At 34.2% G+C, this 22,500-nt stretch overlaps 1 pseudogene; it reads left to right on the top strand.

Moving 5' to 3' along the window:
* Nucleotides 1–12,941: 12,941 nt before the first annotated feature.
* Nucleotides 12,942–13,640, top strand: LOC112820388 (proteasome subunit alpha type-2 pseudogene; annotated as a pseudogene).
* Nucleotides 13,641–22,500: the final 8,860 nt, after the last annotated feature.

The raw sequence follows: 22,500 nt of genomic DNA, 5'->3' as shown, positions 1-22,500 counted from the left end.
AGGAAGGAAGGAAGGAAGGAAGGAAGGAAGGAAGGAAGGAAGGAAGGGTGGGAGGGAGGGAGGGACCACGGAAGAGAGGGAGAAGGGAGGGAGAACCATAGGGAATACCAAGAAGTAGAGTATTCATATATTCAGATATGTATGTTACTTTATTTGATAAAGAGCACAGATAACAAAAATGTCACAAATGCAAAAAAAAAAAATGAAGCTTTAAATCTTTAACACACCAAGCAGACACTGAAATTTGAGCAGGTGAATGATAAGATGAAAGTTTGGTTTTGGGTGGTATGTGCAGGTGCGCCATAAATAAATGTTAACATTACCTGATCAGGATGATACTTGTAATAACACATTACTGTTAATGATAATCTTCCTATAATTGTACTGTATGGGATAACATTTCCAACACTCCCTAGCCTGCTTACTCTGTCTGCTATTCACCACCCATTTATTTATAAAGGAAACATCTATCATATATCTTATGTGTAAGGGGCATTATTCCAGATCTAACAAGAAGCAAAGATTATTTACTTATATATGTACTTGTGCTGTACCTTATTCCAAAAAAGAACTGAAACAAGAAGTGTGATTAATGGATGATTACTCCTCTTAAGAAGGTTATGATTTCAGTAGGGGAAGATACGCATGCATAATAAAACACAAAATAAATAAATTAAACATTCTATGAAAGTTCAAAGGAGGCTAAGATGAATTCCAAATTGCGAGATTGAGGAAGCCTTCATGAAAGACATGGTATAAGAGTAGAGGCATGAAGCATACATAGAATTCTCAGAGGCAGAGGGGACATACACATACTGGGCACTGCCCATAAAAAGTGAAGTAGTTGACCAGAAATGTGATGTTTCAGGGAACAACAAAGTATATGGTGTGGCTAGGGTACAGGTAGACTGTACATAAGTAGAAAATGATGGTGATGTATTTGCAGCACTAGATGGTATTAGAAAAAAAAGAATGTATTTTTATTATTTTGTTAATTAAATTAAATTATCATGCAATAAAATTGACTTTGGGGCATATATTTCTTGGCTTATTCAGAAATGGAGACTAGCAGACAAACAGCAAAGACAGAGCAGGATCTGGCTCTTCTTGGATGTTATTAGGTGTTTGGAGCCTAGGACATGAGTTTCAAACAAATGAAGCCGATCCTGGCATCAAAACCCCTTACCTTTAGTAATTTATGGAATAACTCCTATTGTTCACCTGACACGTGCTTGATTGGAGTCTACCCTGGATGCCTAAGGAACATGTATCCTAGACTTCTTTTTCCATATAAACCCCTAACCCCGAGAAAAGATGAGACTCATTTTCCTTTCCTTTCGGAGTCTCTCAGATACTCCATCTGCTATTCTCTATCTGTCACTTACTCTATTTGAAGAACTTTGTTGTTACTTTCTCTGACTCACATTTGATTTCTATCCTATGCAAAGCCAAACACCCTCTTGGCTGGGTGGGACCCCCTCTGGGTCCTTGGACCCAGCCTGTCTGCATCAGTTAAAGTGCGTGTATTTTATAGAGTATCTTAACACATAGTTCTGTATTATTTCCACATCTTTATTTTTCTTTGCCTCATTTTTTAGCCTGTTTTTTAAATGTATCCATTCTTTATTATATGTCTTTTTATAAGCCACCTGAAATATTTCTGGAATAAGTTTAGGGGGTAGGATAAAAGAGACAGAACACATAGTTACATATAAATAGTTAAATATGCAAAGAAATAGATTCCTTCCTGGGATTAAAAACTAGGGAAGTTATTGAATTCTCTCAAAGACATTTCTAGTTTACCTAATCAGATTTATAAGTATGTAGTCATAGGAAGGGAGTGAGGATAGAAGCTCGTTAGGAATCAGAAAGAGTCCTAATTTTTTCCCTCACTATCTCTTTATATATTGGATTATTTTGATGAGTATTAAAGACAGAATGGAATCTGAAGTATTTTAATCTGTAAAATTCACATTCACACAAAAACATACGCACTTGTTATCAATTCAGACAGAACGTTTGCTTTTCCTTTTTAGGACAGTCTGGTATACTGACTGTAATAAGGTGACCTGAAAGCCTTAGGGTAAAAGGTACCGTGTAAATAAGTATTATTATTCCCCCAGGCTCTGAAGAGAGGTTCTGGAACATCAACCAGAGTTTAATTAAAGAGTCTCAGCACTACTGAAAATGTCTCTAGCAGTTTTCTCCTGCCTGCTTGAAGAACTGTCCAGCGAATGAATCAGTGAAAACCAATGTGGCATTTATGCTGTAATTAGTTCAAATAAACCTGTAATAATATGACAGACCTATGACTTCCACTTCACATTTTCTTTCATATCTGGCTCCTTCAGAGCAATGAAAATTTTCCAAAAAGATGATAAATATTAAATACCAAGGACATGTCCCTTTTATTTCCTCTATTTCCTCACTACATCATGTATCCTAAATCTTAAAAATCAAGCATCCTAATCTACAAAGGCATTATTTTCTACAAAGCTAATCAGATAACAACTTAGGAAATGATATAAGAATAAACGCTAGGGGAACCTGGGTGGCTCAGTCAGTTAAGCATCTGTCTTTGGTTCTGGTTGTGATCTCCAAATCCTAGGATGGAGCCCCCCCATCCCCAGCCCCAGTCATCAGGCTCCCTGCTCAGCAGGGAGCCTGCTTCTCCCTTTCCTCTGCCTCCTCCCTCCTGCTCATGCTCTGTCTCTCTCAAATAAATAAAATTTTTAAAAATGATAATAATAAATGCTAAAACATAGACAAAATAAAATACAGGTCAGAGAACTGAGTTGGAATCACAAAGTATTCCTTATTCAAATGATAATTTTTCAATTCTTTCACATGTCATTTAAGCAATAATTTTCATCACAACTTCATCAGATCTTTATGTGGAAGGAGACTTGTAGGAAAAAAAATATTGCAATGGAACTTAATGTATAACACTAAAAATTTAACTTTACAAATAAAACTAACATTACCTTCATTATGCCTGTGTTTTTTGGGGGGGGAAACAATGCATTTTGTTGAATTTATTTACCTTATCTTTAGTCAGATGTTCCTGACAGCTTTAAATCAAACTTTAATGTGACATCTATTAAAACACACATCTTAAAAAATGCTTGCTGATCTAAATTTTACATTGAATCAATGCTTAATTTCTCTTTAAAATACCTTTTATTAATCAATATTTAAATGAAAATACCATTTCACATCCTGCTGTGGCTAAAATTCTAATTTTCATTACCCATATTAGTATTTGCTGAAGATAATTAAAGGGAGAATGAGATATCATATAGTCCTTCTTAAAATTCACAATGCACTTTACAATAATGACTTCAATGTCTCTCCATGCACCAGAAAGCATGTACAGCCACTATCCAGTCTCCTCCACTTTCCAGAGATGCTTCATCAATACAAAGAGGAAAGGAAAAAAAGAACATAATTTGAGCAAGAAGGAAGGCTTTGAATGCTTAAAAAAAGAGAGAGGAAGAAGAAGAAAGGAAAGAGAAGTTGTGTTGGGCTCTGAGCTATTGTGAAGGAAACCGAACCAGGCGAGTCAGAGTGAATGATCTCAAGGGCCAGCTCAGATGTTTGCAAAATGTCAGAAAAAGGCAGTGTATGAGGGACATGATGGGAGACTTAAAAGGAGCCTGGTGTGACTACAATCTATAAGGAGATCTGATGCAGGGACAGCTCTTCTTCCCTTTCTTTTTTCAAGAGTATATATATATATATATATATATATATATATATACACACACACACACACACATACACACACACACACAAACACATATATGGAAACTGAATCCTAAGTGCTAAATAAGCAGGGAAATTAGATGGCTTGAATATTTCCTCAGAGATGGAATCAGCATTCCAGCATCATCTTTTGAGAGCAATTACTATTAAGTTCATTTATTATAGGTCAGTTCTCAAAGTGCAGTTTCTGGACCAGCATCCTCAGCCACACCTGCAAACTTAGAACTGCAGATTCTCAGGTACCACTCTAGACCTATTGAGTCAGAAACTGCATGGGGGAGTTCAGCAATCTGCATTTTAGCAAGCCCATGCGGGTTTGTGATGCATGCTAAAATCTGAGAATTGCTGATCTAGATACTGTGACACACTGAAACAATCTAGAAGTAACTTCATTTATTTCTTTATCTGTTTTGTAGGCAACTACAAGGTGTCAGGTACTAGAGATATCATGAGCAACGTAACATGGTCACCAACCTTGTGAAGTTTATAATCTAGAAATGACAGACAAGCAAATCATAAACAAGCAAAATAATATTAGGAAGAGAATTACTTTAAATGGCAAGAGCATGGAAGGTCTTTCTAAGGAGGTGATAAAATGCCTGCCTGTCAAAATATGGTCTGTGGATCAACATCTACACTACTTAGAAGCTTCTATGAAATCCAAAATCCCAGGGCATATTCCAGACTTACTAAATCAGAGTCTGCCTTTGAACAAAGTCTCCAGATATGAGGTAATTCATAAGTACAATAAGAAGCACGAATGTAAAGTAAAAGAAAAAAATCTAGGTGGGGTTATAACTTATTCCAGTCAGATATATGTTCACATGCAAAGGCCCTGTAACCAGAAAAAAAGTATTAATTTTAGGTCTCTGTGGAATTCAAACATTTGTTTCCATCAACCAGATTTCATCCCATCAGAAGCAGAAGAGAAAAGCTATTCTGCCACTTGATGTTACTAATACCATAAAATGATAGCTCATCACCATTCAGTTTTTTTCAGTGAATTCCAGAATATCTCTTATAAGAAGTATCTATAAGAAACCTTAATTTCTTGACCCTTATTATACTTGATGACAGGGCTGTCACATTCTGATTAGCCTTATGGTTCAGGTTATATATGACCATGCATAATTAGACTGACTTGTGGTAGGAAGGAAGGAAGGAAGAAAGGGAGGGAGGGAGGGAGGGAGGGAGGAAGGAAGGGGAAAAAAGGAAAAAGAAAAGGAAAGAAGAAAAAAGAAAAAGAAAAAATAGATATGGTAAGAAAAATGCTAAATAATTGTTTAATATTAATTTGAGTACTTCATCTGTTTAAAATTTTGGTACTACAATAACTGTTACTATAAATTGTATTCTCATTTTAGACAAAACCTAACTTTACTCAGAGATGGGGGTTGGTTTCAGAGAGTTAAGCTTTTTCTGGTTCTAAGTTCACTTAATGTGACATTTAACTTTTGATACAGAGATAACCAATATGAGATATGGAAAAAAAGAAAGAGAATGAAAAGCTGGCAAATAATATTAACGGTCCATCTACAGATGACTACTATAAGATATCTACCACTGAACTAAGCACTACACATATATTTAGACATTTAATAAGACAAGAATCCTATAAGATTTGTATTCTCATATCCCATTTTTCAGGTGTGAATCCTAAGACATAAATGATTTCCTGAGGTTTATACAGTAAAACACAATGATAGGGCAGTGTGGCAGGGGGTAGGTGTGGTTGTTGGGCTGAGTGGCAGAATTTAAACTCAAAGCTGTATGAAAATTTCAGAAACTGTTTGAAATGCAAACTTTTCCAAGTTTTACATGTTTTCATACTTCTATTAGGATATTACTACACTCAAATGTAACTTACACTATCCCTTTACTTACATAAGTGAATTTCATTTTATATCAGTTCTACAAATGAAATTTTTTTCTATTGATAGAAAATACACCAGGGCACCTGGGTGGCTCAGTTGGTTAAGCATCTGCCTTTGGCTCAGGTCATGATCCCAGGACCCTGGGATCAAGCCCCATCAGGCTCCCGGTTCAGCAGGAAGCCTGCATCTCCCTCTCCCCCTGCTAGTGCTCTCTCTCTCTTTCTCAAGTAAATAAATAAAATCTTTCTTGAAAAAAAGAAAATAAACCAGCAACAAACTAAACAATATATGAAAATACATCAACAACAAACTAAATATTGCTTGATTCCATCTAGACATTGTTGGTTACCTGATGCTGAAGACCATGAATTATAAGGACCACTCTAAAAAATAAAAATTATCTCATGTTCAAGGGAGTTAGAGCAACAATCACCAGACTAATGCTTTCTCAGGATAATTCTGGTTGAGCAAGAATTGAGCAGGGAGTGGGGAGGTGAGTGGAGGGATGGGGTAACAGGGTGATGGGCATTAAGGAAGGCACATGATGTAATGAGCACTGGGTATTAAAAGCAACTGATAAATTACTGAACTCTACATCTGAAACTAATGATACATTATATGTTAACTAATTGAATTTAAATGAAATAAGTTAAGGAAAAAAAAGAATTAAACAGGGAATAACTTCCTCATCTTTAATATCATTTGATGCCGATTTCATAAACCACTTAAAGCTATTTTATATGGTCAGGCTTGACATCCCATATTCTGAGAACTACTAGATGGCCCTTGAGCTCTGGGCCAACTTTCACCATCCATCATACTATTTCTGGCAGTACTACATAGAGGTTGAGAATCAAGACCTGGGTTCAGTCGTGATCTGCCAAGTATTAGCTGGGTGACATTGGGCAAGTAACTAATTTAAGCCATAGTTCCCTAAAAATAATAACTGAAGGCACTAAAAATGTACACTTGATAGCATTACTGGGAAATTTAAAAGCGTAAAAACAGGTGAGATTTAGGATGGCACTTAGCACACGGTAACTGCTCAATAAGTATTGCCATGATAATTATTATTATTATTTGCAAATAGTGGCATAACAAGGAGGAAGCACCAACTTTTTAAATGTATGTTACTATTCATCTGCAAATTAAACTATGAAATGACAAGTAAGGACGTGTTTTTGTTGCAGATTTTAAATATATTTCCATCACAAGGTCACTGTATGTAAATGGATTATTTGTATGATTATGTAAAAAATGCATGCTGCATTTTGGGAGTAAATTTGGCCTTAAATCAGTGTCAATGATAATTGGAGTTATTTGATCATCTCAGCATAGACCATTGTTTTCTGTTTGTTTCTGCTACCCCACCCTCCTGGTACCTCCTCTGCCATCTTCATCACAATGATATATTGCTTAGTTCGGTTGTCATGATGACATGGCTCAAAACTTGTCAGTCACATACTTTAAAATTATTTCCAATTCTTGAGACCTAGTCAGCAAACCAGAAGAAGAGATTCATTTTGACAAACCTCACAAATCTCAAAAAAAAATAGATTGTTTTATTAATAGGAGTATATGTAAGAAGCACATTATATAAAAAAAATAAATAAATTTTCCTTCCTGGATATGATTCAAATTATAACATTCAAATGGCTCTTTACTAATCCAACCAACCCATCTGAACCTCTGTCTGCTATGTTCTCTTTTCTAGTCATTGGAATAAATAATATATTTAGGGAATTTAAAAATACATAAGTACATGTCATATCAAGGCATAATAAAAAAATTGGCAATATAAGAAATGGCTTGCACCATTTCAGTCAGTAATATAATAGCTAAAATTAAATAATTACATTGCACTTGGGTTCTGTTCAGCTATATTATATGTATTAACTCACTTCATCCTATCAGCAATTCTATGCAGTAGGTAATATAATTATCTCCATGTTACAGATGATGAACTGTGGTACAGAAGAGTCAAAAACATAGTCAAATTCACACAGCTGCTAAGTGGTGGCCCCAGATTAAAACTCTGTGCTCCTAATGATCTCATTCATAATCTTACATAATAATAACTTCTAAGTTTCCCTACATAAACCTGTATGCATATTTATATCGATTTTTTACAAAAAAACTTGTTATTTTTGTTTTGTTTGATTGCCTAAGTCATATATGTTATAATGGATGGAAAGCAAGAAAAAATGGGAAACAGTTCTTTCTGAAATGTATTCTCAAATCTTACCTACTACAGAACTGACAAAATAATTGAGTCTAGCCTGCTTTCATTGCAATGAGGCTTTTTTTCCATCAAGAGTGTTAATTATCAAGATTCAGGTCCCTGAAAGCAAATTTCTTCTAGATTGATGCACCTCAAAGTGACCTCAATTAATTCTATTTCCAAGTCAAGCACCTTCTCTGAAGTCCACTTAGATGTCTTCTAAACTTGAAATCCATTCACATTTCTTCATATGAGAGTTTCTGTGCTTTCTTTTTGACCATCCTAATGACTAATACCAGCCTCCAATAGCCATCTTTTTCCATGCTTAGCAGCAGAACTATGGGCCTAGAACAAAACCACTAAGTGTCATCACACCTAAGCCAGCCTATTTTTTTAATTCCTAATCATGTGCAAACTAAAATATATCAGTTTGTCAATTATCAGTAAGTATGCCACAAAAGTGTCAAAGGAAATGGCACAATTTTGGGGGATGATCATAGCACTGTGTTCCATTGTTGTTTTTCTTTTCCTCCACAAACTCCCCTCCACTAAGGGAGTACTATTACCTGATTCTTCTGCCAAAGTCCCCTGACCGCTTCCAAGATTCACATATATTTTCATAAAATAATCGTCTTTAATGTAAAATGTGAAAATAACTAAAAGTAGTGATGGAATAATCAAGAAAATAAGAGAAAAATTAAAAGAACAATGATGATAGCTGAAAAAAGAGAAAACAAATATTGACTACATTTGGTATTATCTGCGTCCATCACCAGGTAAAGTACTTTCCATGCATTGTTTCATTATATCCTCACCCAATCCCTATGCCATGACTGTTGTTAGTGTGCTCATTTCATAAATAAGAAATCTGAAGTCCAGAGTACTTAAGTTGCTTGCCTAATGTAATACATTTTAGTATCAGGACTGAAATATAAACACAGGTCTGTCTGATTTGAGAATAAGTTATTTTAACTCTTTAGCTAGTAAACAATAGAATTGAATGTCTGCAAAAATAACAGCTCATAAGCCTGAGACAGAAATTTGGATTGATTTTTTAAAATGATGTCGTATATTAAAAATAATAGATTAGAGTTAAAGTAATATCAGTACTTATGTTCTATGTTGCAACAAAGTTAATGGAAAATTATACTCATGATCAGAAACGCAAATTACACCTTGCAGAGTGATGACTAGTTGAATGCAAATGAGCCTCACTTTGCAAAGTGCCTGTTGAAGAGCTCAGTGTCAGCAAAAGTGAGATGCTCATCATTGATTAGAAAAGACCTTAGCATTTGTTAGGATAAAAATAAATTATCAAGAAGAACTTAAGTCAGTGCTATGAGGTAAGTTATTTTTTACTACTAGGGTGAGAAGTCAAAGTTACTTAAAAGCTTGCTGAGCAAGTATACAAAATGCATCACATTTTCACATTCTGGATGATGGTGGTTAGCGATGAAAACCCATACTTGAAGAGCATTTTATTAGCAATGATTAAATATACTAGTGTTTATTAACTCAACTGTAGTTAGGTAAATACCATAGGCTGTGGTAAATACCACCATAGGCTGTGTCTGCATGATAGAACAAAATATTATTCAAGTTATAAAAGGAGATTTGGAATTTTGCTGTGCCTACCCAACACGTGTGTGCATGTGTGTGTGTGTGTGAGAGAGAGAGAGACTGTGTGTGTGTGTGTGTATATCCTTGCATAAATCTACTGAATTAACTGTTTTTCAACAGTACTTCCTGTAAGACAAGTTGCTGCATTGCAAAGAACTCTTAATGGATATTGAAGAGGTTTATGTACTAATCCTGGCTGTAGGCTTATTTGATTTCCTGTTTCTTTTTTATCCATAAAGTAAGAGTTTGGGTATTATGATATCAAAATGCTTAATTTTAGAACTCAGTGTCTAGATCTTCAATTCCCCACAATCATAGACTGGTTGTTAGCTACTAAAAGGCTAATGGCTAGAAGTCATGTGGAAAAAATAACTTCACATGCTTTAGGGACCTCATACTTCAAATGTTTGAAATCAACTGGTTATTCGTAACCTACTTGGAGGCAGACATAGTGCTACGTACCTTATGCCATTGAATTCTAATCGTCACAACTGGATAAATAGAAACTTAGAGAAATTCTAAATCTTCACAAATGGATAAAGAGAAACTTAGAGAAATTGTCCACTGTCACACACCTAGGGAAGGACACACAATAATTGGAATATTCTCATGCTAAAAACAAAACTGTCCTTTATCTGAAATTCAAATTTAACAATATGTCTTACATTTTTATTTCCTTATTCTTGCAACCCTACTCCAGGCTCATCTTATTTCAAAGCTTGTAAATTCATTGTCTTCTCCTGAATTTATTGTTTTTATGTTCATTTATATTTTATCACAAAATTTCCACAAGAAACCTATGGGGAAGACTGCATTTTCCATATATTGCTCTGAATGTAGATGGCATTAAATACTTCTTAAGGATGAGGGTGGGGGGATGGGTTAGCCTGGTGATGGGTATTAAAGAGGGCACATTCTGCGTGGAGCACTGGGTGTTATGAACAAACAATGAATCATGGAACACTACATCAAAAACTAATGATGTAATGTATGGTGATTAACATAACAATAAAAAATTTAAAAAAAGAAAAAAAATAGTTCTTCCAATTTTAGTATATGTGCTGCCGAAGCGAGCACGAAAAAAAAATAGTTCTTAAGGATGAATGAATATTATTTGGCAGGGGGCAATTTTTATTTTAATATAGAAGATTTGATGATATATAATCCCTAGGCTTTGTACTGGCATGTAATAAGTGTTTAAGAAATGTTTGCTGATGATGTTTTTGCCAGTGTTATCATTATTATTATTGCTATAAGAATCAACTAGACTATTTAAGATTAAGAGACTTTTGCATGCAGAGATCTATGTTTTCCTAGAGAAAGAGCTTCATCATTGAAATTTTGTCACATCTGATAAGCAACTTCAAATCATTAGTAAAACAGAAAGAAAACAGAAAATGTTGAATCAGAGAATAAAATGGTCAAATTTGGAGGGCTAACAATGGGTCTCTGAGTAATTTTACTAGACTATAAATGCCTTAGGGACCATCACAGAGTAGGAAAATAAAAATCTGTTTAACTCACTAAAATAGAATCCGTTGATGACCATAGTAGTATGTTTAAGTAATCCCCACTTTTCCCTTATACATAGGGAATAGTAAGGCATGCAGGAAAGTTTGAATCTCAGATTTCTCTCTTTCTGACTATCCACATGACTTCAGACAATTTATTAATTTTTCTATACTTTGGCTTCTCATCTTTCAAATGGGCATAATTTGAGAGCTTCTATCATTGAGTGGTTGCTACTATTAAATGAGATACATGTGCAAAATGCTTAACACATTATTAAGTAAATACTTGCTGTTAGTATTATCAACTTTGTTTCCCCATTTCCATTCAAAAAACTTTGGAACTCTTTAGTAAATGACTTGAAAGGTGATTTGAGTGTTTTTGATGAAGCGTATTCAGCTGGTTAAATCTGTCAATATAATTTGTGGCTGGAGATTTAGTCTAAATTTCATATACCCTAATATTTGGACTCAGGCCAGATTAATTAGATTTTCTGACAGCTGTCCCACAGGGCTGTTTAAGATTAATTGCTTAACGGCTTTATTCCTACCTTAACACCCTTCTCCTGAAGAACTCTTGCAGGAAACTCCAATGCCACAATGCTAAATAAAATTGATCTTCATAAATTCTTCTAAATAAAGGCCTCATATAACTAGGACTTTTTATTGCTACTCCATTCTCTGTTTCTAGTTTCTATGGGGGTTTCAGTTTTAATATATCTCTGGGTAACAAATGTTCTCAAAGTTTCAGGCTACCAGCACAGAACAGTAACACTTCATTACAAGTAGATTTCACACTATTTTCTTACTGCATCTGTCTTGAGATACAATTATTAAAAACAATCAAGCCATAATCACAACAATGCTATTTAAGGGATGATTGTCTACTATAGAAGCAAGAAGGAAAAAAAAAATGAAATCCAGAAGACAACTCAAACCATCTACTTCCTGATTCTCTCAGTGAAGCATACGTAAGCACTTCAAATCATAACATTTTCATACTAAGAATTGTTCCTAAGAACAGAATTGCCCAAGGAAAACTCTTGGGGGAGATTGCCTGGGTAGAAGAGTGGTCAGTCACATTCACATTCAATTTACTTCTGTCTCAGGAACAAAAATACAACTAGGGCCACTGGCAAAGTCAGAGGTCACTGTCTCCAAAGTCTGCAGGGTCAGTCCATTAAGAACAACTTACCACCTACAGTTGATGCCTGCCATGTAGGAAGAAGGTCTGATGCTACAGTATTTTGCCATTTTTTTTCATAAGAAGAAAGAAATCTAGACTTACTGTGAATTTCTTGACTTTCAAATGTTGCTAATTCACATGTTTGAAATATATTTTGTGAGACACACAAAACTTTCAGGCTAGATCCAGCAAGATTAAAATTTCCACTTCAGGTCCTGAATGATCAAATTCAGTTATTCAAAGAGATCCTAATCTGAGCATAAAACAATGGTATAGTGAGATGCTGAATCCTTTCACAGATACCACAGGCAATACCTGTGCAGCTGATCACAGTTCTGGCCTTGATTGACCACTGGCTTAATGGAGTTCTTTGTAGGGAGTCAACTGTGAGCCAGCAGAACTGAGCTATTTCTCCCTATTAGATAAGAAGTACACTCGTTGCTAATGCCATGACAATGCACCAAAGATCCATCATCTTTAAGATCTCCCCTTGGTTTCCCTCCTTTAACCGCTAATAAGAGGAGATAACAGTCCTCCTTGAGTGGGTTCTAGATATTTTTCTCTAAGACTCCATTTCATATTACTTCAGACCTACAAATATCAGAAGAACCATCAGTAATAACGTATCTGGACCTTTATGATAGTTCTATATTATTATATTAGGGTTTTTTTTTCTCATCCTTTGAATAAACTATCAGCTCCTGGTCATCTTTCTGGAACCTATTAACGAAGAACAATGAACAATAGTTATCCAGTCACTTTTAGAGATGAATACCTTCTTTCACAGGAGATATTTCATAGAAACCCAGTGTTTAAAAAGACTGAAAGTGTATAGTGGCATGGGCCCAGATTACAGAGTGCTCATGCACAGAGCTCGAAAACTAGCTCAGCAATACTATCTCGTTTACCAAGAACCCATTTCCACAGCTCAGCTGGTACAGAGAGTAGCTTCAGTGATGCAAGAATATACTCAGTCAGGTGGTGTTCGTCCATTTGGAGTTTCCCTACTAATTTGTGGTTGGAATGAGGGGCAACCATATTTATTTCAGTCAGATCCATCTGGAGCTTACCTTGCCTGGAAAGCTACAGCAATGGGAAAGAACTATGTGAATGGGAAGACTTTCCTCAAGAAAAGATATAATGAAGACCTGGAACTTGAAGATGCCATTCATACAGCCATATTAACCCTAAAGGAAAGCTTTGAAGGGCAATGACAGAGGACAACATAGAGGTTGGAATCTGCAATGAAGCCAGATTCAGGAGGCTCACTCCGACTGAAGTTAAGGATTACTTGGCGGCCATAGCATAATAACTAAGTGACTGAAAAATCTGGAAGTTCAGATAATCCCTCTACTTAAACATGTTTAAAGTATGTTTTGTTTTGCAGACTTTTTGCATACTTATTTCTACATGTTTTAATGGACTGATGTTTTTAAAATGACACTTATAAATCATAATAAACTGTTAAACCCCCCAAAAAAGGACCGAAAGCACTACTCTATATACAGAGAAAACTCTCTTCCTCTCAACACTTTCCTCTCTTTCTCTCTCTCTCTCCTTCCAGTAGATTTTAGAGTCCTTAGAGTCCATAGTCATAGAGTCCTAGAGTCCAACAAACTTGAACTGTGAACATTTCTGCCAAGAACATAATGATACCACTTGTCTGAAATCTATGACTAAACTCAGAATGTAGGAAACCGTGTATGTGTTTGTGTATCTTATCAAATCCAATATTATTTTTATGTAGCATTTTATCTCAATTGGCAAGCTACTCTCTATTGCTCCCTTCTTCTCCTTAATACACTTACCTCTAAAATCCATTTTTTCCTTCTCTTCTTGCTTAGAAATGAAGCATTCTTCCTTCTGATTTCTATCTCTAATAGTTTTCTTCTGGAACTTGATCCATCAACTGTTCCCACCTCTATCTATTTCACTCTTCACTCCATGCTAAAAAAAAAAAAAATCTTTTAATGACATGGATATTTTTAAGGCTAATTTTTTCTCTATTTCCTTCACTGCATCATTACACAAATGTACTGTATGTACAATGTTTTGAATTATGTACTTTTTTTTCTTTCTTTCTTTCTTTCTAGAGAGAGAGAGAGAGCATGTACAAATGGTGGGGCAGGGGCAGAAAGAGAGAGAAAATCTTAAGAACCACTGATCTCACAACCCTGAGATCATGACCCAAGCCAAAATCAAGAGTTGGATGCTTAACTGACTAAGCCACCCAGGCACCCCAAAGTTACATATTTTTAAAGTGAGAACTACCATACATCCACTGGTAACAGTGGCTATTGCTTGTGGATGGGCTTGCCAAAAATATCGTTCTAGACTCCAGCATTGTTTGCATATTTTATAGCATAATTGTTCTTGTAATAAAATTTTTTAAAAACCCATATTGATATGAAAGTGTGGTCACTATATTTTCATCATGTAGTTATTCCTTAACCACTTGCAATTGTTTTCTGTTCCTACCACTCTTAAGAAACTTTTCATTTGGGGCCACTATTTATCACCTATTGGCAAAACATAAGTCTTTCTGATTTCTCCTGGATCATTTGACCCTGTGGGTCCCATTTGTTCAAATTCTCATCCTCTTACAACTCTTTGCTTTTTCAAAACTGTTCTATCTTCTGACACTGACTGAATATTCCATTTCTTATATTTATCTCTCTCCATTCTCTCAGATATATAAAAGCATCTGTGGACAGCAAGATAATTCAGTATCTACATTTTGTTGCTTTCAATCAAATACCATAATAAGATGAAGATAGTAGTTTGTCAAGACAGAAGAAACCACAGAATTATTAGAAAGACCAGAGACTTATCATTTCAGATTGAAATTTCATTTAAAACACTATTATTTGCAAATAGTATGACTGTATTAGTCTTTGATCTCTACATGAAAGAATTCTTAAATGTGATGTTACTTATTTCCATTGCTTACCATGTTAACCTACTTAAACATTTTTTTCCAGTTTTATTGAGATATAATTGATATGTTGTGTAAGTTTAAGGTGTAAAACACAGTGATTTTTATATTTATGTATTGCAAAATAATTATTGATAAGTTTAGTTAACACATCCATCACCTCTCATAGTTACAGTCTGTGTGTGTGTGTGTGTGTGTTTGTGTGTGTTGAGAACTTTTAAAATCTACTCTCTGAGTAACTTTCAAATATACAATTCAGTTTTGACTATAGACACCATGCTATACATTACATCCCCAGAATTTATTCATCTTATAACTAGAAGTTGGTATCCTTTGGCCACCTTTAACCATCTCCCCCACTTTCTGCCCTCCAGAGAAGGGGACAGAAAGTCTACTTAATACATTTCAGCAAGATTTTTAGACAAATAAGCAAAATATCTTATAATATGTTTACAATGTCAACTAAAAACAGTGGTTTGTGACAGGAAAGACATTAAAAAGTATTCTTTTTCTTTTCACACTTTTAGAAAAAAGAGTGAGGTTTCCATTTCACATTGTCTAGAGATGTATTAAGTGTTTTTATCAAGTCATAACTTTATTCATTCTGTACAACACCATGATATTACAAGGGAAATATCAAAGTGCCTGGGTGGTTCAGTCATTAAGCATCTGCCTTCGGATCAGGTCATGATCCCAGGGTACTGGGATCAAGCCCCGCATCGGGCTCCCTGCTCAGTGGGAAGCCTGCTTCTCCCTCTCCCACTCCCCCTGCTTATGTTCCTGCTCTCGCTATCTCTGTCAAATAAATAAAATCTTTAAAATAAATAAATAAATAAATAAAAGGGAAATATCAAGCTACAAGAATAGGAAATGTAATGTGAAGTTAATTGACTTGAAGGAAGTAAATAACATAGTATATTGAGGCTTTTTGTTGTTGATTAAGCAATATTAATCTAAACAGCAATCTCTTTGAAAGGTAAATGGAAAACTCTGAGGAGAAGGCCGAGGAAAAAGAATGTAAAATCTGTGAGATCCAGGGATGTGTGCATACTACCAAGATGTTGAGGAAAAACAAAACAGGGAGAAGCTTTCAGAATATGACAGTAGCATACATTATTTGAACACAAGAATAAGAAAAACCGAGGGTACAGAGAGATATGACCATGGGTTAAGTTTTTTTGTTTTTTTTTTTGTTTTTTTTAATTTTTTATTGTTATGTTATGTTAATCACCATACATTACATCATTCGTTTTTGATGTAGCGTTCCATGATTCATTGTTTGTGCATAACACATGGGTTAAGTTTTTAGTTAAAGCTGAGATGCCTATGCTCACTCACAGCTTCCTTACAATATCCCATTCACTAACCCTGGACAGTAATGAATATAAATGGAAACAGAGCCACATTCAATCTAGTCAGATCCACTGTTAGGGAGAGTTTGGGGAGGAATCTAGAAATAATTGGTTTCTCAAAGTGAGTGAGACTATGAGCAAAAGAAGATAAAGAATATTTAAAGTGACCACGGGCATAGTATCAAATTATTTTTTCCACCAGAATTGGCCAAATCAGTGGTTAAAATCATGTGCTTACATTTCTTCATGAATCATTCTTTTACTTGCCATTATCTCAGAAACACACTTGAGAAAGGGTGTGTTCATCTGGAAGAAAATCACTCTGAAGCTAATTATATCATCACAATTAATGATATTTTAACTCCCTTACAGTATGCTTACTAATTAATATCCTTGTCTCACCATACAGGTTAGTGTTTTCAAATCAATGGTATATAACATGTCAATAGTAGGGATCTTTATTTTAGTTCTTCTGTTAGTGGAAATATCTCTTGTGTTTCACTGTTATATTTGATGTTTTCATTTGATTTAATACAGAAACTACTTACAAACCTTAAAAAAAATTCTTCTAAAGGGAGTTCAATATGTTTGCTTGTTTTTCAGGAATGTATGTTTAATTTTCTCTAATGATCATTAGTAACAACCAAGATAATTTTGTTCTGTTTATTGATATGATTTACGAGACAGATGTTAAACCATCCTTACATTCCTGAGATAAAGCCAACTAAATCATACAGAATTATATCTTATACTAACTTAGCCAGTACATTTACATACATATTCAAAAGTGAACGAATTCTACAATTTTATGTTTCAATATTGCCTTGCTTATTTCAGAATGTGCTTCATTTTCCCTTTTTTTACTACACTCCTTTCCATATCTAGAAGATCATGTTCTATTTTGGGAATCCAAGATTGACAGAGTATTTTAGAATCAGAAGAGGAAAAGATGCAAAAAAATGACAGTCAAGAAATGGAATACTAAAGACAGAAAATGTGTTTTCACTGAGAGAAATGTTCGTGTAAGAACACAGGGGATATCTTTTGTTATATCTCCAGAATAGTAACTATCCATTATGCAGCATGGTCTGAGAATACATCTGTTTTTATGTTGATGCATTAGCACTTATGAAATGAATGAGTGAAATAAGCTTAATAATTAAGGGCAAGAAAACACTAAATTTAAATTCCACTTTAGTTTTACACTGTTACCTGCCATTTTAGTACATAGTTCCAAATATCTGAATGGCCTATTTTGTGAAACTTCAAAGGAAAAAAATACCTAATGTTAATTTTTTATTCTCAATTTATGTATTTAACACATTTAAAAGTCTAGACATGTTCACCCTAAAATCAATGGGAAGAAATTGCAAAATGGTTCATTTTTAAAAATTTGGGTCCTACTCAAATATCTTGCTTCTTTGAAGAAAGGGAAAATTAAGGAAAAAATTAAAATTTTCTTTAAAAATCATAAATTTATTGAAAGCCATCAAAATCTTATAAAAATTGTTAAGTTTCAGTGCACCTCAATAAGGTGGAAATCTTCTTTGTTTAAATAACTGCAGTTTGTCACTTTATAGACACATTTGGAGATTACATAGTAATTTACAGGGCAGAAGTTTTTTTTTATACAACCTAATTACTTTTATATGAATTTAAAGTATATGCATATAAATCAATGATACCTATTTAGGAAGAACATATAAACAGAAAGGAAATCATTAAACATGTTAGAATGGATATCTAAAATGGGAAGAGAAATGGGAATAGAGTATAGGGATATAAGACAAAGAAAAAGATTTTGAAGAAACTTTCCATTATTAAGCTACCTTAAGTAAATTATTTTTGAGTACCACCTTGAAGCTTTTAGAGCATAATTAGATATTATCTAAAATGGTTTTCTAGTGATCCTAAGGAAGGTGATATCACTTCTAAAATCAGCAGGAAAAAAAAAAACAAGAGAAGATTAACATGCTAGGATAAAAAGCTCCCTTATTTTTGTCCAATTAGAGATATCAGATAATTCTGATTCATAAATATATAATATATAAATATATATTGCATGTATAAGTATATAATATGTATATATATGTATATATAATATGTATATTATATACATGTGTATATAATGGAAAAACTCTTCAAACTTCTATATCTATATTTTTTCTCCAAGACAAATAAGAAGATGATATGTTCACTTTCTACCTGAAAACGACTCTCCACATACAGTTTACCAAATGCCAGAGACTGTGGGTCCTATTGCGCCAATTTAACATTAAAAAATATTCTGCATGGAGCACTGGGTGTTATGAACAAACAATGAATCATGGAACACTACATCAAAAACTAATGATGTAATATATGGTGATTAACATAACAGTAAAAAATTTAAAAAAAATTTCTCATGTCAAAAAAAAAATAGAATTACTGTATAATAAAGCAATCTCACTTATGGGTATATATCCAAAATTCTTGATATACATACTTCTATGTGTATTGTAGCTTATCTATAATAGCCAAGATATGGAAACAACACAAATATCTATCAACAAATAAATGGATAAAGAAAAAGAGGTATAATACATATAATGGAACGTTATTCAGCCTTAGAAAAAGAAAATCTTGCCATGTGCATCAACGTGGGGGATGGATGAACCCGGACGATATTATGCTACGTGAAATAACCCAGTCACAAAAGGAGGTATACTGCATGATTCCACTTAAATAAGATCAAACTCATAGGAACAGAAGAGGAAATGGTGGCCACCTGTCGCTGGAGGAGGGGAACAGAGAGTGGTTGGTTATTCGATGGGTATGGAGGGAATTTTCAGATATGCAAGTTCAAAAAATACGCTGTCCAACACTGTGCCTGTAGTGAACAATATGGTATTGTGCACTTAAAAATTTGTTAACAGAGCAAATCCAATATTAATTGTTCTTATCATACAAACAAAATTTTTTAAAGAAATTTTAGATGAAAATTTTCATTTCTAGCTTCTCTTTGTGGAGAGAGTAGGAGCTAAAATACTGTTAACTGAACATTCACACATGGCTACAAATGGCAGGTATTAAGGAGAAACTCCCTCCCACCTACTGGGTTCCCTTCCTACCATTAAGACAAGACAGTATTTAAGTTGTCACAATTTCTACCTCTATTACCTTCCTAATACTGAGATGTTCATAGTCATTGTGCTTTATTGCTGTTTTCCTAGTATCAAAAGGCACGGGTTGTATTTGTTCCCATGTCTCTGTCAAAAGTGAAAAAATGAATAAACTGAAAAGCCTGCATATTTCAATATAACTGGATGAAAACAATTTTCTGTACAGAAATGAAGATTCCACCTGACAGCTCAGTCAAGTTACCAGCCTGGCCCATGATGGTATTTGAGTTTGGAATCCCTGCTTGAGGTAAAGCAGATAATTAAAGTAACTACTAAAAGAATGAAGATTTTCTATTTTTCATGATAATATAGAGGGTTGAGGACTATTTCTGAAAAGTTTCTAAACTATTTTTTTAGGTTTTTTTTTGTTTGTTTGTTTGTTTGTAAACTGAATTACTCACCTAAGCATAAAGCTTTGGAAAAGAAATAGCAGCCCTTATAGGCTACTGCCACATACCACAAATTCTTAATGGTTTATCTCAGGGCAGCAAATACCTGGCATATTTAGTAATTCTTACAAAACTTCAGTAAAGTCTAATAGTCTTTACTGTATAAATCAAATATTCTTTTTTGTTGCTATTATTTAACTATGGATTAACTATCCATGGATTAACTAAAAATAGTATATAGATCAGAGGATCTCGAACTTTAATAGGCATCAAAATCACCTGGAAGACTTAAAACACAAATTTGGGGGCCTTATCTCCAAGGTTTCTGATTAGTCAATCTGGGATGGGGTCCGAGAATTTTTATTTCTTATGGGTTCCTAGGCAATGCTATTAGTCCATGTTTCACATATTGAGAACCACTGAAAATCACACTGCAATTGTGAAGTAGTATATTAAAATTTTTTAAATCAAAGATTAGTAATAAAATTTCTGTCATGGTAAATATAACCTCAAATAACATTTTTATATGAAAGCTAATTGATAATAATAATGGTTAAAAATAATAGCTTAGACCTAAGCGTTAGCACTTCCTAATAGATAAAATCTCTCTCTAAACTCTCCTTTTCATATTTGTTTCTATAAGGAACCTCTAATTAGCATACAAAATGGAATTCTATAGCAAATATCATTTTTGGTGGAAGTTTTGGGAAGATATGGAGAAAAATACTAATATCTCTAATACAAATACCATGCAAAAAAGAAAGATATCTAGCTCAGGATTTTATGGGTGATTTATTGATTTTTGAAAAAAGATCTATACTAAGGATTGTGAAAATCTTAAAAGGGATTAATTTCTGAAAAAGATGGAAAAGGTAAGTTGTTTCATTGAAAATAAATCTTTAAAAAATTTATACACACATATTCTTTGAATGATATCCATTACTTTTCATCTTCAGAATTAAATATTTCATTCAAGTCCATGTACTAATATTTTGTGTCTTAAGTAAATTATTTTTTTCTCCGTTGGGAGGATTTTTTGGGTTTTTTTTTATTTTTTTTTATTTTTTTACATTAATTCCAGTACAGTTGATGTACAATGTTATATTAGTTTCAGGTGTACAATATAGTGATTCAACAATTTTATACATTATTCAGGGTTCATCATGGTAAGTGTACTCTTAATCCCCTTCCCCTATTTCACCCATCCATCACCCTCTTCCCCTTTGGTAACCATGTTTGTTCTCTATAGTTTAAGAGTTGTTTTTTGGTTTGTCTCTTTTTCCTTTGTTCATTTGTTTTAAAATTCCACATTATGAGTGAAATCATATGCTATTCATCTTTCTCTGACTGACTTATTTCATTTAGCATAATACTCTCTAGATCCATCCATATTGTTGCAAACGGCAAGATTTCATTCTTTTTTTATGACTGAGTAACATTCCATTGTATACATACCACATCTTTTTTATCTATTCATCTACCAGTGGACATTTGGGCTACTTCCATAATTCGGCCATTGTAAATAATGCTGCAATAAACACAAAGGTGCGTATATCTTTTCAAATCAGTGTTTTCATTTTCTTTGGGTAAGCATGAGTAGTGGAATTACTGGATCATATGGTAGTTCTATTTTTAATATTTTGAGGAACCTCCATGCTATCTTCCACAGTGTCTTGCACCAGTCTGCATTCTCATCAATAGTGCATAAGGTTTCCTTTTTCTCCACATCCTACCCAACACTTGTTGTATCTTGTGTTTTTGTTTTTAACTCTTTTTTTTTAAACAAATTTATTTACAGTTCTGGAGGCCAGGAGACCGAAATCAAGGTTTTATCAAGGTCACACCATCTCTGAAATGTATGAGGGAGAACCCCTCTTTATGTCTTCCAGCTTATGGTGGTTACTGGGTTTCCTTGGCTTCCAATCTCTGAGTTGGTCGTCACACGGACTTCTTTTTTTTTAAATTTTATTATGTTACATTAATCACCATACATTACATCATCAGTTTTTGATGTAGTGTTCCATGATTCATTTTTTCTGTATAACACCCAGCGCTCCATTCAGTACGTACCCTCTTTAATACCCATCACCAGGCTAGCCCATCCCCTCACCCTCCTCCCCTCTAGAACCCTCAGTTTGTTTCTCAGAGTCCATAGTGTCTCATGGTTCATCTCCCCCACCGATTTACCCCCCTTCATTTCTCCCTTCCAACTATCTTCTTTTTTTTTTTAACATATAATGTATTATTGGTTTCAGAGGTAAAGGTCTGCAATTCAACAGTCTTACACAATTCCATACTCTCCTTAATGTCTGTCACCCAGCCACCCCATCCTTCCCACCCCCACCACTCCAGCAACACTCAGTTTGTTTCCTGAGATTAAGAATTTCTCATATTAGTGAGATCATATGATACATGTCTTTCTCTGATTGATTTATTTTGCTTAGCATAATACCCTCCAGTTCCATCCACGTCGTTGCAAATGGCAAGAT

Source organism: Callorhinus ursinus, unplaced genomic scaffold, assembly GCF_003265705.2.
Source record: "Callorhinus ursinus isolate GAN/ISIS: 27379988/994484 unplaced genomic scaffold, GSC_fseal_2.0 scaffold3, whole genome shotgun sequence".
In the NCBI taxonomy this organism is placed as follows: Eukaryota; Metazoa; Chordata; class Mammalia; order Carnivora; family Otariidae; genus Callorhinus; species Callorhinus ursinus.
Note: the sequence above shows the minus strand (reverse complement) of the source record. Positions and strands in the feature narration are given on the sequence as shown.